Source organism: Biomphalaria glabrata, chromosome 10, assembly GCF_947242115.1.
Source record: "Biomphalaria glabrata chromosome 10, xgBioGlab47.1, whole genome shotgun sequence".
NCBI classification, from domain to species: domain Eukaryota; kingdom Metazoa; phylum Mollusca; class Gastropoda; family Planorbidae; genus Biomphalaria; species Biomphalaria glabrata.
In genome coordinates this window covers 17625536-17647676 of record NC_074720.1, presented here as the reverse complement: position 1 = coordinate 17647676, position 22141 = coordinate 17625536, and the positions used below count along the sequence as shown (strand labels likewise).

Below are 22141 nucleotides of genomic sequence, written 5' to 3'. Positions count from 1 at the left end.
TTACTTCTGCATGCTCTATTTCACTCTTGAATTGAGATTTTGGCGTAAACCTTTTTATAATTAGCGTGCACTGCTTCCTGGCGCCCCGTTTTCACCCTCTCTTTCAGTACCCCTCTCTCCTGCCCCACCCCCATCTCTCGTCTTTCTTCTTCCCCTGTGTTCAAGGCCTACATATGAACTGCCTGACAGCCGTTAGAAGGTATTTATTTGTCAGTTAAAAGAGCTGCTTTCTGTGCTTCACACCATTGCCCCTGGATACAATGGGAGAAAGGGGGGCGGGGAAGAACAAACTGAGCCCTCGTACAGCATTGAACCGCTTTCCCGCCCCACCGTGCACACAGCAGCACGGGTCCCCTAAGGCTCCAAAACTATGGCCCCGAGAGACACACACACTAACTCCTCTGAATGGCATACACGTTTATAATGAACTTTCCAGTGCACAGGGGAGGGGGGATAACTAGACATAGTTGGCAACACTTTTAATATTCTGAAGTTTAAACGCAGCTAGTGGCGAGACTTAAAATTAGAGATGGGAATCGAACCCAACTTTTAAAGTTCGGGTTCGGTTCGGTTCGGTCAGATTTAAGTTCGAGTTCGGTTCGGTTCGATGACGAGTATAGTTCGGGTCAGGTCTAAAGTTCGGGTTCGGCTCGGTTCGATGTTATAAAATTATGTAATAGCAAAATTAAGTTATAAGGTTTAATACAATTTATCAGATAAAACACTTTAAGTTTAATTTTTACATAAAACAAATACTTTGCAACATATAATAGGCCTATGGGCAATACTTTTTCCAAAATAATGTTGCCTACATACATTTTAAGCATTGTAAAAATTTCTTAATGGAGATAGAATTGAAGATGCGGCAGGTTTTTGCTCAAGTCGGCAAGTGGTTTAATTCTGGGCATGACTCGGCGCTAAGCGTATTCTAACCTTTTTCTCTTAGTAAGAAGAGATTTTTTTTTAAAGGCTAATATCGATGTGCTTTCTTTCAGAACGCACTATTCATCATAAAAAAACAAATATTCTTCGTGTAAAGACGTCTCTATCGAGGATTTTTTTTTCACACATAAGTCGTCACTATAATAAATTGCAATATACGGAAGAAATTCGACTATTCTGAGATAAAAATGCAGAAGAATCTCAATAGCGGAGATGTTGTAAAATGTTTTCTTCAAAACGTTTTGACCCATATTGTGCATACGCGCCTCGCAAAAAGCAGTCTACAGTTGACAAGGTCTTATTAGAAGATAAAATGACATCTACTACATAATATATTTTAATTTTTAAACATGTAATTATACTAATATTCAGATAAGTTAAACTGAAAATAAAACTTTTTTTTCGACGCTCCCTCTCCTTGTTAGTTGGTCGTTGGTTTGTCGCTTACAAACAGCTAGTACAATTGAACCAATAAACGCGTTTTATATTTTTACCGGTAAGGATAGTATAGAGGGACTTCTTATTGTCCGGCAGTTACGCTGGGCAGGGCACGTATCCCGTATGGGAGACGAACGTATGCCAAAGACAGTCTTTTTTTTTTGTGAGCTAAAAGGTGGCCGCCATAACAGAGGCGCCCCACGGAAACGCTTCAAAGACCAGCTTAGGCGTCAACTTTGCTTAGCTGACATAGAAGAGAGCACCTGGTCACATGCGGCCTCAGAACGAGTCAGTTGGAGTTCACTCCCGAAGGCCGCGGGATACACATTTGAGACCAAAAGAAAATCCGCTGCCGAGGACAAACGCAGACGCGAAAAGAAAAACTAAATGGACCACCTGCGGACAGTGGTTATGCTTGCCCTGGATGTTGCAAAAATATATAGGTCACATCTGGGACTGCGCAGCCATGGGAAAAACTGCATTCCTCACTAATCTTCGGACTCGAAGACAAGCCTTATAATAACATATAAACTTAATAAACTTTAAAATAAAGTTCTTATGTGAACAACTCAATATAGCCTATTTGTTATTACAATATTCACATATTTAACTTTTGATAGAGATGTAATATTAATGAAATGTACTGATATTTAAACGAAATCTAGGTCTCAAGATTGTCTGCCGTTTCACATTTGCATTACGCTAATTTCATCATACTCAATGCATAAACACAAATCAGTCGATTAACCTCTTCTTATCACCACCAGACACCACACACACACTCTATGACACCCCTTTTTGTCAGGAAGTTGCGTCTCCCCATCCCCCAATTCAAGGTACTCGCCATCCCCACCCACGGGGGAGGACCCAAAGTTTGAGAAACGCTGCATTAAAAATACTGATGATCAATAATGCAAAACAAAATAATAGTATAAATATTCAGGGGCGTTGCTAGGAATTTTTCATCATTTGGGAGCCCGGGAGGGGCTGGACCTCTTTGGGGGCCCCTGCATTTTGCGTAATATTGAATATTGTAAAAAAACACTCATTTGAGGCCCCCCTCAAGTGGGGGCCCGGGGAGATTTTCCATTTCCTCCCCTCCTCCCTCACCCTTGCTACGCCACTGATAATATTCCAATATGGAAAACTTCACAATTTTGTAAAAATAAATCACTTAATAGAAGATAATTAAAATTTATTTTAAACTAGAACACAAATGAACTTATTGTAGATTCATATCTACACTCTATAATCAGCAAAAAATATTCTACTCTCAACTAACAGCCATCTCAAATAAAAGTGACAATATTTTAATGTTGACTTTGTACTTACTAGGAACTAGAGTCTAGATCTAGATCTAATTAGAAGGCGCCTATTCAACTCAAAACCAATATTGCAAACAGCCCGCGAAAATTCAAGGCCAGGAGGGATTCGGCACATACGGAAAAACCCATGGGAACCCCAACGCGCCGCTTTTTTTTTTCTTTTTAAAGTTTTCAAAATACCCCCCCCCCTCCCAAGTTTTCAAAGTATAATGGAATCATTAGAATTTAAATAAAATATTTAAGTATTTTTTTATTTTTTTTTTTAAACCAAAAATTAAAAAAAAAGGATGTACAAATTGTAAAATTAGTTCGGTTAAGATAAGAAGGGTTCGTTCGGTTCGGTTCGAACCAAGCAGTTTCAAAGTTCGGGTTCGGTTCGGTTCGGTCATAAGTGAGGTTCGAGTTCGGTTCGTTCGGTTCGGGTTCGGTTCGTTTCCCATCTCTACTTAAAATCTATAGAGCGAGAACAAATGATATAGGTAACCTTTTCCGTAGTTGACGTTTAAAGCTTAAATGCGAAAATACTTTTAAGTCTGTAACATGTAGGGTAATTTAGGTTTAAACCCAGATGAGATTCACACACATTTCGTTGGTAGCATTTTTAATGGTCTAAGTTTAAATCCAGGGATGGGGCAATTAATCTTTAAGCAGATTTGTGTAAATATGCTTATTGGACAATACATTTTTATTAGTCTTAGGCTAGAGTACGCATTAATTTCTTGTGTCAATTTTTTTAAAAAATTGGTTGCCATGACTAGTTTGATTGTAGCTAACAAACTGTTTAAATTCCTTCAACGATTTGATCACCTTTTTTGAAGGTCTTTATTTCAGTCCTTGCGATCTATGGGGCAGATGATAATATCTATATGCAATGCTAGTAGTAGATCTAAACACCCGTGTTGGGAACTCATGATTGCAGTCTCAATAGCAACATTTCCAAAGATTCCAGCTTCCTCTCACCCAGCACAGACTAGCTTTTGGACTCACTTCCACTCGCCCAGCACAGAATAGCTTTTGGACTCACTTCCACTCGCCCAGCACAGACTAGCTTTTGGACTCACTTCCACTCACCCAGCGCAGACTAGCTTTTGGACTCACTTCCACTCGCCCAGCACAGACTAGCTTTTGGACTCACTTCCACTCGCCCAGCACATACTAGCTTTTAGACTCACTTCCACTCACCCAGCGCAGACTAGCTTTTGGACTCACTTCCACTCACCCAGCGCAGACTAGCTTTTGGACTCACTTCCACTCGCCCAGCGCAGACTAGCTTTTGGACTCACTTCCACTCACCCAGCGCAGACTAGCTTTTGGACTCACTTCCACTCGCCCAGCGCAGACTAGCTTTTGGACTCACTTCCTCTCACCCAGCACAGACTAGCTTTTGGACTCACTTCCACTCGCCCAGCGCAGACTAGCTTTTGGACTCACTTCCACTCACCCAACTCAAACTAGCTTTTGGACTCACTTCCACTCACCCAGCACAGACTAGCTTTTGGACTCACTTCCTCTCACCCAGCACAGACTAGCTTTTGGACTCACTTCCACTCGCCCAGCGCAGACTAGCTTTTGGACTCACTTCCTCTCACCCAGCACAGACTAGCTTTTGGACTCACTTCCACTCGCCCAGCGCAGACTAGCTTTTGGACTCACTTCCACTCGCCCAACTCAAACTAGCTTTTGGACTCACTTCCTCTCACCCAGCACAGACTAGCTTTTGGACTTACTTCCACTCACCCAGCACAGACTAGCTTTTGGACTCACTTCCACTCACCCAGCACAGACTAGCTTTTGGACTCACTTCCTCTCACCCAGCACAGACTAGCTTTTGGACTCACTTCCACTCGCCCAGCACAGACTAGCTTTTGGACTCACTTCCACTCGCCCAGCACAGACTAGCTTTTGGACTCACTTCCACTCGCCCAGCACAGACTAGCTTTTGGACTCACTTCCACTCGCCCAGCACAGACTAGCTTTTGGACTCACTTCCACTCACCCAGCACAGACTAGCTTTTGGACTCACTTCCTCTCACCCAGCACAGACTAGCTTTTGGACTCACTTCCACTCACCCAGCACAGACTAGCTTTTGGACTCACTTCCTCTCACCCAGCACAGACTAGCTTTTGGACTCACTTCCTCTCACCCAGCACAGACTAGCTTTTGGACTCACTTCCTCTCACCCAGCACAGACTACCTTTTGGACTCACTTCCTCTCACCCAGCACAGACTAGCTTTTGGACTCACTTCCTCTCACCCAGCACAGACTAGCTTTTGGACTCACTTCCTCTCACCCAGCACAGACTAGCTTTTGGACTCACTTCCACTCACCCAGCACAGACTAGCTTTTGGACTCACTTCCTCTCACCCAGCACAGACTAGCTTTTGGACTCACTTCCATTCACCCAGCACAGACTAGCTTTTGGACTCACTTCCTCTCACCCAGCACAGACTAGCTTTTGGACTCACTTCCACTCGCCCAGCACAGACTAGCTTTTGGACTCACTTCCTCTCACCCAGCACAGACTAGCTTTTGGACTCACTTCCTCTCACCCAGCACAGACTAGCTTTTGGACTCACTTCCTCTCACCCAGCACAGACTAGCTTTTGGACTCACTTCCACTCGCCCAGCACAGACTAGCTTATGGACTCACTTCCACTCGCCCAGCACAGACTAGCATTTGGACTCACTTCCACTCACCCAGCGCAGACTAGCTTTTGGACTCACTTCCACTCACCCAGCACAGACTAGCTTTTGGACTCACCTCCACTCACCCAGCGCAGACTAGCTTTTGGACTCACTTCCACTCGCCCAGCACAGACTAGCTTTTGGACTCACTTCCTCTCACCCAGCACAGACTAGCTTTTGGACTCACTTCCACTCACCCAGCGAAGACTAGCTTTTGGACTCACTTCCACTCGCCCAGCGCAGACTAGCTTTTGGACTCACTTCCACTCACCCAGCGCAGACTAGCTTTTGGACTCACTTCCTCTCACCCAGCACAGACTACCTTTTGCACTCACTTCCTCTTACCCAGCACAGACTAGCTTTTGGACTCACTTCCTCTCACCCAGCACAGACTAGCTTTTGGACTCACTTCCACTCACCCAGCACAGACTAGCTTTTGGACTCACTTCCTCTCACCCAGCACAGACTAGCTTTTGGACTCACTTCCACTCGCCCAGCACAGACTAGCTTTTGGACTCACTTCCTCTCACCCAGCACAGACTAGCTTTTGGACTCACTTCCACTCACCCAGCGAAGACTAGCTTTTGGACTCACTTCCACTCGCCCAGCGCAGACTAGCTTTTGGACTCACTTCCACTCACCCAACTCAAACTAGCTTTTGGACTCACTTCCACTCACCCAGCGCAGACTAGCTTTTGGACTCACTTCCTCTCACCCAGCACAGACTAGCTTTTGGACTCACTTCCACTCGCCCAGCGCAGACTAGCTTTTGGACTCACTTCCTCTCACCCAGCACAGACTAGCTTTTGGACTCACTTCCACTCGCCCAGCGCAGACTAGCTTTTGGACTCACTTCCACTCGCCCAACTCAAACTAGCTTTTGGACTCACTTCCTCTCACCCAGCACAGACTAGCTTTTGGACTTACTTCCACTCACCCAGCACAGACTAGCTTTTGGACTCACTTCCTCTCACACAGCACAGACTAGCTTTTGGACTCACTTCCACTCACCCAGCGAAGACTAGCTTTTGGACTCACTTCCACTCGCCCAGCGCAGACTAGCTTTTGGACTCACTTCCACTCACCCAACTCAAACTAGCTTTTGGACTCACTTCCACTCACCCAGCACAGACTAGCTTTTGGACTCACTTCCTCTCACCCAGCACAGACTAGCTTTTGGACTCACTTCCACTCGCCCAGCGCAGACTAGCTTTTGGACTCACTTCCTCTCACCCAGCACAGACTAGCTTTTGGACTCACTTCCACTCGCCCAGCGCAGACTAGCTTTTGGACTCACTTCCACTCGCCCAACTCAAACTAGCTTTTGGACTCACTTCCTCTCACCCAGCACAGACTAGCTTTTGGACTTACTTCCACTCACCCAGCACAGACTAGCTTTTGGACTCACTTCCACTCACCCAGCACAGACTACCTTTTGGACTCACTTCCTCTCACCCAGCACAGACTAGCTTTTGGACTCACTTCCTCTCACCCAGCACAGACTAGCTTTTGGACTCACTTCCTCTCACCCAGCACAGACTAGCTTTTGGACTCACTTCCACTCACCCAGCACAGACTAGCTTTTGGACTCACTTCCTCTCACCCAGCACAGACTAGCTTTTGGACTCACTTCCACTCACCCAGCACAGACTAGCTTTTGGACTCACTTCCTCTCACCCAGCACAGACTAGCTTTTGGACTCACTTCCACTCGCCCAGCACAGACTAGCTTTTGGACTCACTTCCTCTCACCCAGCACAGACTAGCTTTTGGACTCACTTCCTCTCACCCAGCACAGACTAGCTTTTGGACTCACTTCCTCTCACCCAGCACAGACTAGCTTTTGGACTCACTTCCACTCGCCCAGCACAGACTAGCTTTTGGACTCACTTCCACTCGCCCAGCGCAGACTAGCTTTTGGACTCACTTCCTCTCACCCAGCGCAGACTAGCTTTTGGACTCACTTCCACTCGCCCAACTCAAACTAGCTTTTGGACTCACTTCCACTCGCCCAGCACAGACTAGCTCTTGGACTCACTTCCACTCGCCCAGCTCAAACTAGCTCTTGGACTCACTTCCACTCGCCCAGCTCAAACTAGCTCTTGGACTCACTTCCACTCGCCCAGCACAGACTAGCTCTTGGACTCACTTCCACTCGCCCAGCTAGACTAGCTTTTGGACTCACTTCCACTCGCCCAGCACAGACTAGCTCTTGGACTCACTTCCACTCGCCCAGCTCAAACTAGCTCTTGGACTCACTTCCACTCTCCCAGCTCACTAGCTTTTGGACTCACTTCCACTCTCCCAGCTCATTAGCTTTTGGACTCACTTCCACTCTCCCAGCTCACTAGCTTTTCGACTCACTTCCACTCTCCCAGCTCACTAGCTTTTGGACTCACTTCCTCTCACCCAGCACAGACTAGCTTTTGGACTCACTTCCACTCACCCAGCACAGACTAGCTTTTGGACTCACTTCCACTCACCCAGCACAGACTAGCTTTTGGACTCACTTCCTCTCACCCAGCACAGACTAGCTTTTGGACTCACTTCCACTCGCCCAGCACAGACTAGCTTTTGGACTCACTTCCACTCGCCCAGCACAGACTAGCTTTTGGACTCACTTCCACTCGCCCAGCACAGACTAGCTTTTGGACTCACTTCCACTCTCCCAGCTTACTAGCTTTTGGACTCACTTCCACTCTCCCAGCTCACTAGCTTTTGGACTCACTTCCACTCTCCCAGCTCACTAGCTTTTGGACTCACTTCCACTCTCCCAGCACAGACTAGCTTTTGGACTCACTTCCTCTCACACAGCACAGACTAGCTTTTGGACTCACTTCCACTCACCCAGCGAAGACTAGCTTTTGGACTCACTTCCACTCGCCCAGCGCAGACTAGCTTTTGGACTCACTTCCACTCACCCAACTCAAACTAGCTTTTGGACTCACTTCCACTCACCCAGCACAGACTAGCTTTTGGACTCACTTCCTCTCACCCAGCACAGACTAGCTTTTGGACTCACTTCCACTCGCCCAGCGCAGACTAGCTTTTGGACTCACTTCCTCTCACCCAGCACAGACTAGCTTTTGGACTCACTTCCACTCGCCCAGCGCAGACTAGCTTTTGGACTCACTTCCACTCGCCCAACTCAAACTAGCTTTTGGACTCACTTCCTCTCACCCAGCACAGACTAGCTTTTGGACTTACTTCCACTCACCCAGCACAGACTAGCTTTTGGACTCACTTCCACTCACCCAGCACAGACTACCTTTTGGACTCACTTCCTCTCACCCAGCACAGACTAGCTTTTGGACTCACTTCCTCTCACCCAGCACAGACTAGCTTTTGGACTCACTTCCTCTCACCCAGCACAGACTAGCTTTTGGACTCACTTCCACTCACCCAGCACAGACTAGCTTTTGGACTCACTTCCTCTCACCCAGCACAGACTAGCTTTTGGACTCACTTCCACTCACCCAGCACAGACTAGCTTTTGGACTCACTTCCTCTCACCCAGCACAGACTAGCTTTTGGACTCACTTCCACTCGCCCAGCACAGACTAGCTTTTGGACTTACTTCCACTCACCCAGCACAGACTAGCTTTTGGACTCACTTCCTCTCACCCAGCACAGACTAGCTTTTGGACTCACTTCCTCTCACCCAGCACAGACTAGCTTTTGGACTCACTTCCTCTCACCCAGCACAGACTAGCTTTTGGACTCACTTCCACTCGCCCAGCACAGACTAGCTTTTGGACTCACTTCCACTCGCCCAGCGCAGACTAGCTTTTGGACTCACTTCCTCTCACCCAGCGCAGACTAGCTTTTGGACTCACTTCCACTCGCCCAACTCAAACTAGCTTTTGGACTCACTTCCACTCGCCCAGCACAGACTAGCTCTTGGACTCACTTCCACTCGCCCAGCTCAAACTAGCTCTTGGACTCACTTCCACTCGCCCAGCTCAAACTAGCTCTTGGACTCACTTCCACTCGCCCAGCACAGACTAGCTCTTGGACTCACTTCCACTCGCCCAGCTAGACTAGCTTTTGGACTCACTTCCACTCGCCCAGCACAGACTAGCTCTTGGACTCACTTCCACTCGCCCAGCTAGACTAGCTTTTGGACTCACTTCCACTCGCCCAGCACAGACTAGCTCTTGGACTCACTTCCACTCGCCCAGCTCAAACTAGCTCTTGGACTCACTTCCACTCTCCCAGCTCACTAGCTTTTGGACTCACTTCCACTCTCCCAGCTCATTAGCTTTTGGACTCACTTCCACTCTCCCAGCTCACTAGCTTTTCGACTCACTTCCACTCTCCCAGCTCACTAGCTTTTGGACTCACTTCCTCTCACCCAGCACAGACTAGCTTTTGGACTCACTTCCACTCACCCAGCACAGACTAGCTTTTGGACTCACTTCCACTCACCCAGCACAGACTAGCTTTTGGACTCACTTCCTCTCACCCAGCACAGACTAGCTTTTGGACTCACTTCCACTCGCCCAGCACAGACTAGCTTTTGGACTCACTTCCACTCGCCCAGCACAGACTAGCTTTTGGACTCACTTCCACTCGCCCAGCACAGACTAGCTTTTGGACTCACTTCCACTCTCCCAGCTTACTAGCTTTTGGACTCACTTCCACTCTCCCAGCTCACTAGCTTTTGGACTCACTTCCACTCTCCCAGCTCACTAGCTTTTGGACTCACTTCCACTCTCCCAGCACAGACTAGCTTTTGGACTCACTTCCACTCGCCCAGCACAGACTAGCTTTTGGACTCACTTCCACTCGCCCAGCACATACTAGCATTTGGACTCACTTCCACTCACCCAGCGCAGACTAGCTTTTGGACTCACTTCCACTCGCCCAGCACAGACTAGCTCTTGGACTCACTTCCACTCGCCCAGCTCAAACTAGCTCATGGACTCACTTCCACTCGCCCAGCTCAAACTAGCTTTTGGACTCACTTCCTCTCACCCAGCGCAGACTAGCTTTTGGACTCACTTCCACTCGCCCAACTCAAACTAGCTTTTGGACTCACTTCCACTCGCCCAGCACAGACTAGCTCTTGGACTCACTTCCACTCGCCCAGCTCAAACTAGCTCTTGGACTCACTTCCACTCGCCCAGCTCAAACTAGCTCTTGGACTCACTTCCACTCGCCCAGCACAGACTAGCTCTTGGACTCACTTCCACTCGCCCAGCTAGACTAGCTTTTGGACTCACTTCCACTCGCCCAGCTCAAACTAGCTCTTGGACTCACTTCCACTCTCCCAGCTAACTAGCTTTTGGACTCACTTCCACTCTCCCAGCTCATTAGCTTTTGGACTCACTTCCACTCTCCCAGCTCACTAGCTTTTCGACTCACTTCCACTCTCCCAGCTCACTAGCTTTTGGACTCACTTCCTCTCACCCAGCACAGACTAGCTTTTGGACTCACTTCCACTCACCCAGCACAGACTAGCTTTTGGACTCACTTCCACTCACCCAGCACAGACTAGCTTTTGGACTCACTTCCTCTCACCCAGCACAGACTAGCTTTTGGACTCACTTCCACTCGCCCAGCACAGACTAGCTTTTGGACTCACTTCCACTCGCCCAGCACAGACTAGCTTTTGGACTCACTTCCACTCGCCCAGCACAGACTAGCTTTTGGACTCACTTCCACTCTCCCAGCTTACTAGCTTTTGGACTCACTTCCACTCTCCCAGCTCACTAGCTTTTGGACTCACTTCCACTCTCCCAGCTCACTAGCTTTTGGACTCACTTCCACTCTCCCAGCACAGACTAGCTTTTGGACTCACTTCCACTCGCCCAGCTCACTAGCTTTTGGACTCACTTCCACTCGCCCAGCTTACTAGCTTTTGCACTCACTTCCACTCTCCCAGCTCACTAGCTTTTGGACTCACTTCCACTCGCCCAGCACAGACTAGCTTTTGGACTCACTTCCACTCGCCCAGCACAGACTAGCTTTTGGACTCACTTCCACTCGCCCAGCTCACTAGCTGTTGGACTCACTTCCACTCGCCCAGCTCACTAGCTGTTGGACTCACTTCCACTGGCCCAGCTCACTAGCTGTTGGACTCACTTCCACTCGCCCATCACAGACTAGCTTTTGGACTCACTTCCACTCTCCCAGCTCACTTGCTTTTGGACTCACTTCCACTCGCCCAGCTCAAACTAGCTCTTGGACTCACTTCCACTCGCCCAGCTCAAACTAGCTCTTGGACTCACTTCCACTCGCCCAGCACAGACTAGCTCTTGGACTCACTTCCACTCGCCCAGCTCAAACTAGCTCTTGGACTCACTTCCACTCGCCCAGCTCAAACTAGCTTTTGGACTCACTTCCACTCGTCCAGCTCAAACTAGCTTTTCGACTCACTTCCACTCGCCCAGCTCAAACTAGCTCTTGGACTCACTTCCACTCGCCCAGCTCAAACTAGCTTTTGGACTCACTTCCACTCGCCCAGCTCAAACTAGCTTTTCGACTCAGTTCCACTCACCCAGCACAGACTAGCTTTTGGACTCACTACAAAATTCTTACAATTAGGAAATGATAGGAATAAACCCATTAGCAATGTTACTAATTGATCTCATGGGTCAGCATTCATGTGGCGAATGGCGATCACAGTTTAATGGTCACGTTTTGATGAATCAATTTAACTATTTTGATCAAAATTTAACATAATTTCTTCTTTTAAAAAAAAACATGCCTTAGGAATGTGCAGAAATAATATTATGTATGAATCCTTATCATATTATCATGATATGAAATGTAATCTAAGGATTTGTCCCATTCGTTGGCCTGTTCTTTCATTCAGTATCATGTAGGTCAAAGCTGGTACTGTTTAGATCTATTAACCTTTCAGATGACCAGTAACTTTAGTTCACCTAAAGCTTAATGCAGTGCGATGTCGTGAGTACTTTGCTCTACATTTGACGTACCCCCTACAGAACTTGCTACCTACACAGCAGTTGAGGCAAAGGTCATCTGATGCTATGGCCGGCGGTTAACGAGGGTGTCATGTGGTCAGCACAACGACCGACCGCCTTTACTTTGCCCAACTATTCGATGGACTCGGGTTTCCTAAAAATCCCGATCTTCACCAAGATACGAACCCGTGACCTCTCGGTTCTATCGATGTGATACCGGTCACTCACCGAGTACCCCCGTCTCCACTTAGATCTATGGAATATGTCGACTGACAACTTAAGACTCTTTACATTTGATTTCAATCCCAACATGTCACGCCCTCCCCAACCCCTTGTTTGTCTGTGAAAATTCCTCATTGTATAGCTCTTAAAACTATCTGCTACTTTTTTGTTTTGTATCCGTCAAGTCAAAGGTCAATAACTTTCTTTTTTTTAAATAAGTGAAATCATTTCTCTCTCAGCATCAGTCCATCCACTGTGATAAGTTACACCCTCTCTCTCTCTCTCTCGGTACGATTGTAGGAATCCTTAAAACAACAACAGTAATACCTTTATTATAAATCGCCCCCCCCCCAACCCACACAGACTGGAATTTCAGTGTCACTACAAGACTACTACATTAAAAGCTCAAGTGGGGATAAAACCAAAACGACTCCCCAACGGGTACCAGAATGACTCCCCAACACCATACAGCAACTGACAGTTTGTGCTAGCTAAGGGAGGAATTAATCAGCCGACCCATCAGTCCAAGATCAGCAGTTTACTTTTCTAAACGTGCATCGCCCGACCTCGACCCTTCCCTTGCGCCCTCCTCCCTTCTTCTTCTTCACGCCATTTTCTTTCTCCTCCTCAGACATCCCTACCCCACAATCTAACACCTTTTTTTTTTCGGTTTTGTTTTGTTAGGCCTACCGTCTATCCCCGAATAAACACAGAAAAAAAAAAAGGGGGGGGGGGCGTACGTGTAGTTAAACGGTAAAAAGAAAGATTTGGCTTGTCTAGTCGCTACCGTACAGTACGAGGATCTGCCCCGTTCTAAGATTGTGTGTCTGTCTCTCTCCACTGAAGGTTAGGCTATATTATTATAGGTGCATTTACATAACTTACATTTTGAACACCGGCCGGTTCAAGAAGTGTGTGTGTTTTCTTTCCTTTTTCACCCAAGCACGGGGGGGGGGGGTGTTAAATCTCTATACACATTGTTTTATCTGTGGAATTTAAGGAGGAGGGACATGTTCTGGGCAGATCGGGTGTGGAGCCTGTACGTCCCAGAATGTGTGTTGTTGATAGGAAAGGGTTTGGGGGTATTGTGCTAGCCACGTGACATTGGTAAACTGCTTACCACAAAACAAAAAAGACATGTATCAAAGAAGCTGGGTATTTAAAGTGAAGGTTTAGTTTACATCACTTGAATGTTTATTACATTATGAGATTGATAGTGGCCGATTCCTGTTTCAATCCCAAAGCCCACTTGGTAGCAGTAGCTTCCATGGCGTAAAGGGTTTCATTGCGCTCGATCCAACAGGAACAATGGGCCTCCTTCATCAAAACGAAGTCACTTGTCGTCCATAGATAAAACACAAAAAATACGGTCACGTGATATCCTTGTTTGGTTCGAATGAGGTCGTCAGTCGTATAGAAAAGATGGCAAGCAATTGACTTTAAGGGATGTTTGTTTACTGTTGATGAATCAGGTCCATCATTTATGTCTTCTAAGTAAAAGTATAAGCACAGTGTGTCATGACACTATTTTATTGTTACTGAATTGTGTGTCATGACACTTTCTTGTCAGAAGTCGTTACTGAATTGTGTGTCATGACACTGTTTTGTTGTAAGATGTCGCTGAATTGTGTGTCATGACACTTTCTTGTCCGAAGTCGTTACTGAATTGTGTGTCATGACACTGTTTTATTGGAAGAAGTCGTTACTGGAAAATGTATGTGTCATGACACTGTTTTATTTTAAGAAGTCACTGAATTTGTGTCTTGACACTTTTGAATTGTAAGAAGTCGTTACTGAATTGTGTGTCATGACACATTTTTATAGTATGAAGTCGTTACTGAATTTGTGTCATGACACTTTTTTATAGTATGAAGTCGTTACTGAATTTGTGTCATGACACATTTTTATAGTATGAAGTCGTTACTAAATTGTGTGTCGTGACACTTTATTTTTATTGTAAGAGGTCGTTACTGGATTATGAGTCATGACACTTTCTTGTAAGAAGTCGTTACTGAATTGTGTGTTATGACACTTCATTTGTAAGAGGGCGTTACTGGATTGTGTGTTATGAATTGTTTAAGGTTGCATATGAACTGATACATTGGTACATACTGGAGGAATCTTTTAGTTTTCCTTCTATTTGTTTTTTTTTTTGGTTGGGGAGGAGGGAGGGGGGAAAGACTTTAATCTTACAACGCCACTGGGTCCACCGTATTTGATTTGATATTTCATGACAGAAGCAAATTGAACTCAAACAAGGTTACAAAGACAGTTTGTGTGGGAACATAAACTCAATATTGGCCCCCGAAGTGGTCCATCGAGGCCGTTAAAAAGACAAGTTTAAATATTTTCTTAAAGAATATCAGAATAAAATTATATCAAAGGCGAATGACACAGAAGAATGGAGAAAGACGGTTAACAGATCTTGTGTGGTGCTCCAACGGTCCAGCAGACCATGGGATAGGTGAAAGTGAAGGAGAAATTCGATATGAACCTGGCCTAGCTAATGTCATATAATAATTATCTAATTGATCTAATTGTTCTGTAAAGGGTTAATCTCTTATTCAAAGCCTCAAGAAAAAATTTCCGTAAAAAAAAAAATAATAATAATTCTCTCCTTCCTTTAGTTCAGTATTGTTTATTCGTACGGGTGCATTGCTGTTCACGCGATAATATGAAAAACTACTTATTAATTGTTGTTTTAAATTATGTTCCACTTATATGCATATTAAATATATTATTTTCTTCAAAAATAAAATTAAACATTTCTTTTTGTAAATGTAGTAGTTAGTGAGACTGAACGTACTTAACTTAGCAAAACAATTGTAAAAAAAAAAAGTGACAAAAAATCTAAAATTGTTTGCATGAATGTGTTAAAAATCAGGTAAATATAATCTCCCTTACTAAACAGACTCCCGTGTTTGTTACTATTAATAGTGATTAGTAGTAAAAATGATGTAATTTTATGAAAAAAACTGCTTGCATAGTTGATTTTAAAAATAAAAATTTTCACTTTCAGAAAAGAAAAAAGTAGTCGTTGCATCAGAACTTTGAATGATCTAAAATATGATGTCGGATTTTCAATATATTTTCTAGTTTACGAGATCTAAACGGGACGGACGGACGGACAGACAGACAGTCCACACAAAACTAATACTAGTCTATAAAAAAATTACACAACTATCAATGATAATACAATATATATATATATATATACCCATATGCCACGCTTGAAAATATATATATTATATACCCATACACCACGCTTGAAAATATATATATATACCCATACACCACGCTTGAAAATATATATACCCATACACCACGCTTGAATATATATATATACACACCCATACACCACGCTTGATAATACATATACCCATACACCACGCTTGATAATACATATACCATACACCACGCTTGATAATACATATACCCAAACACAACGCTTGAAAATACATATACCCATACACCACGCTTGAAAATACGTATACTCATACACCACGCTTGAAAATACGTATACCCATACACCACGCTTGAAAATACGTATACCCATACACCACGCTTGAAAATACATATACCCATACACCACGCTTGAAAATACGTATACCCATACACCACGCTTGAAAATACATATACCCATACACCACGCTTGATAATACATATACCCATACACTACTGCACCTTCTAAGAAGTCCAAATAAAAGGACGTCTAGATCTAATATCAGGCATTAATAAACCATTCCAATCGTTTAGATCCCAGCCTCCTCGTTGTTTCCCCTCAACAACGCTCAGTTTCTAACGCCACTAACATATTACTATTAGTCAAGGCAAAGCGACCAACTTGGCCATCCCTCTGCCGCTGTACAGCGTCCGCCAGACAGGTTGCGTTTATTGATTAAAATACGGTCCGGCTTCCCCCTCACCCCCCTCCCTCTTCTCTCTCTCTTTCCTCTTTGCGCTTCTCTCGCGTCTCCCCTTCTCCCTATGGTTGAAGTCGGGCGGTTGTGGAAGTTTTGGCCCAGTAATGTTTAGTGAGAAATTATCTTTGTAGCTCCGCGTGTAAATAGGACTCGGGATTTTTTTTTTCGCCGCTGGCGAGGAGACTTCGAGGGCTTTTCTCAGATCGGGCCAAGGCGAGAGGGGCATTCTTTTACTGTTGTGGGGGCTGCTCCTGACTTTATTAAAGAGGAAATGTTTTGTGCCTACTATTTGCATATATTCTGGGATATACATTGCGTGTGTGTGTATACTAGGTCTAGGATGTAACTCCTGAGTAGAAACGGATATTGGAACTAGTGTGTGTGATTTCGCTTTGGATTTTAAGATTACGGAAAGCCTTGCCTATATTGAAGTATTTCCTAGATTATCAAACTAGAGTGGGATTAGTGCACACGGATTATCAAACTTGTTTCTTATTCTGAGATTCATAACATTGTCAGGATTGGAAAGTGTTGCCAAGTATTTGTACTTAGATCTCTGGTGGCAGCATCCAGTGTTCCAATGATACATCTACATTAGGTAGGTAGCATTGTTTAGCATCAATGCAACACAAATAAAACATTCAATTCCAATCAGAGTTTATCAGAGCCTTGATAAGGATAGGTTAAGTCTTAAGATCTAGTCTAGTTCTAGATTCTTTAGTTTCAAGACATCGCCATGATATTGAATTGAACGAACTATTGACTATGAATGGATTAACCCATCAATTACATTTATATGCCACACAATTAGATCTATTTCACTTTTTGTTAATTAAAAGCCGCTGGATTAAAGTTAGGACACTTTGAAGTTGAGGCATTGCAAACCGTAATGTCCAACAAAATATTATATATATATATTTATATATTTATATCATTATATATATATACATTCTGATGACTATGATTACTATGAATAATAATGGGTTTATTCATTTCCTAGACTAGAGTAGAGCTACCGTCTTCGCCAATTACTGCGAGTCTGTTTTTTAAAAGTCTCCTTGTTACTTGAATAAAACTAACAACTATTTAGGCTACAAAAGGCTAAGCCAATGAATATATAATGCAACCATTATCGTGTGTGTTTTAACATTAGTCTTGCATCTCAAACTACATTTACATTTTTCTTTGGAGACCTCCAGATCTTGTAGTAGTTGGCATTTCATTTGTTCAAGTTTTACACTTTGCTGCATTACAGAGATAAAGGCGCTAGGACCTAGGATTATTTACCAATACTTCAGTGCATTGAATTTATGCTAATGTATTTAACTTTTCATTAGTTTTGAAGTTTGTTGTAATGTTTCTGTAACTTGAATCAACTATTGTTGCGTTTATCATGTTTACATTTCCTGTTAGAATCCTTAGATTTGCACAGTGGAAGACTTCAAGCTGTTCCTTGTAATGGATAGTTTCTTATTCAAGAACTGTAACTTCTCCCCCTAAGCATTAAGACTTTATATATCAAGTCTTATTTTGACCCTAGACGTATGATCCTTCTCACTTCTTTGATTTGCTAGTGAAACATGTCTCAAATTGTTCTCTGGTGCTAGAGGCTGAAGCATGTTTTCAAGAGTTAAATAAAAAATAAAATTCTTTGATGGGCGCCACTTGAAAGGCTTTATAATGCAAGGGGGGGGGGGCAGGTCCATAGGCTCGCTCCTTCAGTTATCAGTGAGATTCGCTACCACGCTACCCTTTTCTGGCCTCTCCCCCACAAGCACACACACACACACCACTTTTTCTTTCAGTACCTCAGAGCGGCTATTTAAACTGCGGCGCTGACAAAGAGAAGCTCTCTCTCTCTCTCTCTCTGAGGAACACACTTGGTTAGTTGTTGGAAAAAAGGGGGGGGGGGAATCTCTTGCTGAAGGTGAAAGAAGTACTAGCAGTCGTTGGTCTGGGGGGGGGGGGGGTTTGGTGGCTACTACTTCTTCACGTAGCATCTACATGCCTTGGATTGCCAACTTCGGTTCATTGGCTTTGTGTGAACATTGGGACCCCCCTCCACTCCTGTACACGCAGCACACATACCTAACACACCTTGTGAGATGTGTGTGTAGTGCTCTATGAAAACCAGCTTTTATGTTCTGTCTGCTCAAATGTCAGATTGAGTCACCCCAGTTAGATTTACCTGTAACAACGGCCTCCCCCCCCCTTTCCTTTTTTCTTTATTTTCACAATCTCTCCTCATTTCTGTTTCTTAGAGTATTGTCTCCCTTCATCTCAAATAATTCAAGTCATAGTTTTCTAGATAAAGTAAAGGTGAAGGCCACGTCCTTATTGTCTGTTCAGAATTTAAGGAAGATAATTTGGGGAGGGGGGAAAAAAGCGACAGAAAGGGATGGGGGGACGGGTGAGGGCTTTAAACTGCATTCATAGACCGTACACACTTGATTGCTGCAGTTGATGTAGATCAAGACTGGACAAACACATGACAATGGGCGCATCTCTACAAACATGTGATGTAGATCAAGACTGGACAAACACATGACAAGACAGACACATGACAATGGGCCGCATCTCTAGAAACATGTGATGTAGATCAAGACTGGACAGACACATGACAATGGGCCGCATCTCTAGAAACATGTGATGTAGATCAAGACTGGACAGACACATGACAATGGGTCGCATCTCTAGAAACATGTGATGTAGATCAAGACTGGACAGACACATGACAAGACAGACACATGACAATGGGCCGCATCTCTAGAAACATGTGATGTAGATCAAGACTGGACAGACACATGACAAGACAGACACATGACAATGGGTCGCATCTCTAGAAACATGTGATGTAGATCAAGACTGGACAGACACATGACAAGACAGACACATGACAATGGGCCGCATCTCTAGAAACATGTGATGTAGATCAAGACTGGACAGACACATGACAAGACAGACACATGACAATGGGTCGCATCTCTAGAAACATGTGATGTAGATCAAGACTGGACATACACATGACAAGACAGACATATGACAATGGGTCGCATCTCTAGAAACATGTGATGTAGATCAAGACTGGACAGACACATGACAAGACAGACACATGACAATGGGCCGCATCTCTAGAAACATGTGATGTAGATCAAGACTGGACAGACACATGACAAGACAGACACATGACAATGGGTCGCATCTCTAGAAACATGTGATGTAGATCAAGACTGGACAGACACATGACAAGACAGACACATGACAATGGGCCGCATCTCTAGAAACATGTGATGTAGATCAAGACTGGACAGACACATGACAATGGGTCGCATCTCTAGAAACATGTGATGTAGATCAAGACTGGACAGACACATGACAAGACAGACACATGAAATTGGGCCGCATCTCTAGAAACATGTGATGTAGATCAAGACTGGACAGACACATGACAAGACAGACACATGACAATGGGTCGCATCTCTAGAAACATGTGATGTAGATCAAGACTGGACAGACACATGACAAGACAGACACATGACAATGGGCCGCATCTCTAGAAACATGTGATGTAGATCAAGACTGGACCGACACATGACAATGGGCCGCATCTCTAGTAACATGTGATGTAGATCAAGACTGGACAGACACATGACAATGGGCCGCATCTCTAGAAACATGTGATGTAGATCAAGACTGGACAGACACATGACAAGACAGACACATGACAATGGGCCGCATCTCTAGAAACATGTGATGTAGATCAAGACTGGACAGACACATGACAAGACAGACACATGACAATGGGTCGCATCTCTAGAAACATGTGATGTAGATCAAGACTGGACAGACACATGACAAGACAGACACATGACAATGGGCCGCATCTCTAGAAACATGTGATGTAGATCAAGACTGGACAAACACATGACAAGACAGACACATGACAATGGGCCGCATCTCTAGAAACATGTGATGTAGATCAAGACTGGACAGACACATGACAATGGGTCGCATCTCTAGAAACATGTGATGTAGATCAAGACTGGACAGACACATGACAATGGGCCGCATTTCTGTAAACACGATTGTAGACAGACTGGTAATAAGAATACTATCTATATTATCCTTGGGGACATTTCTCTTGCAGCTGTGAGTGTACAAAACAAATCATGAAGCGTGAATGAACCACGCTATTAACTAGCAGGGCACGCGGGAAATAGTGATAGTGACCTTCCCCGACTCCGGGAAATTCTATTTGTAGTCAAAGTCTAAGTTATGGACCTTTTCAGCTTGTTTGGTTTGTTTCTTTAAAAAAAAAAGGGGGGGGGGCACATTTAAAATAATAACATAACTTTGGCTATCGTACCTAATTATTTTTTATTCATCTATATTCTACGTGTTGGAGGGGGGGGTCGCTATATGTTAGAAAGAGACATTCTGTGATGGGCGAAACATGTACAAACAACATAAAACCTTTTGTCTGTCATTGTTAAGGTAATAGACTAGAATGAGAGCTACAGTATGCAGAGATTTAACTGATGGTATATATGTGTGTGTTTGTGTGTACACGTGTGTGCTGCGTTGTATCTGACACCCACAGAGTTAGCAATAGCTTTTGTTTCGTGTTTCATATTGGCCCAAATCGGGTGGTACTTTTGATCTATAACAATGGTGGAAGACGAACTGTGCTGCTATGGTGTGGTACTTTTAAGATATAACAGTGGTGGAAGATGAACTGTGCTGCTATGGTGTGGTACTTTTAAGATATAACAGTGGTGGAAGATGAACTGTGCTGCTATGGTGTGGTACTTTTAAGATATAACAGTGGTGGAAGATGAACTGTGCTGCTATGGTGTGGTACTTTTATGATATAACATTTGTGGAAGACGAACTATGCTGCTATGATGTGGTACTTTTAAGATATAACAGTGGTGGAAGACGAACTATGCTGCTATGGTGTGGTACTTTTAAGATATAACAGTGGTGGAAGACGAACTATGCTGCTATGATGTGGTACTTTTAAGATATAACAGTGGTGGAAGACGAACTGTGCTGCTATGGTGTGGTACTTTTAAGATATAACAGTGGTGGAATATGAACTATGCTGCTATGATGTGGAACTTTTAAGATATAACAGTGGTGGAAGACGAACTATGCTGCTATAATGTGGTACTTTAAAGATATAACAGTGGTGGAATATGAACTATGCTGCTATGATGTGGTACTTTTAAGATATAACAGTGGTGGAAGACGAACTATGCTGCTATAATGTGGTACTTTAAAGATATAACAGTGGTGGAAGATGAACTGTGCTGCTATGATGTGGTACTTTTAAGATATAACAGTGGTGGAAGATGAACTGTGCTGCTATGATGTGGTACTTTTAAGATATAACAGTGGTGGAAGATGAACTATGCTGCTATGATGTGGTACTTTTAAGATATAACAGTGGTGGAAGATGAACTATGCTGCTATGATGTGGTACTTTTAAGAAATAACAGTGGTGGAAGATGAACTATGCTGCTATGATGTGGTACTTTTAAGATATAACAGTGGTGGAAGATGAACTATGCTGCTATGATGTGGTACTTTTGATCTATAACAGTGGTGGAAGACGAATGAACTGTGCTGCTATGGTGTGGTACTTTTGAGATATAACAGTTGTGGAAGATG

The 22141-nt window shown here is 44.2% G+C and overlaps 1 protein-coding gene across 6 annotated transcripts in view; it reads left to right on the top strand.

Annotated features, from left to right (window-relative positions):
* Positions 1 to 22141, top strand: part of LOC106062186 (B-cell CLL/lymphoma 9-like protein) — a 160203-nt gene that overhangs the window by 82698 nt on the left and 55364 nt on the right. The window contains exon 1 of one of the 6 annotated variants that reach the window (XM_013220456.2): positions 16516 to 17066. The exons of 4 other annotated variants lie outside the window; for them this stretch is intronic. The gene's annotated coding sequence lies outside the window, so the exon portion shown is untranslated. Of the gene's footprint in view, positions 1 to 16515; positions 17067 to 22141 lie in introns of those variants that run through there. One more of the 6 variants, XM_013220455.2, reaches the window with a different exon arrangement.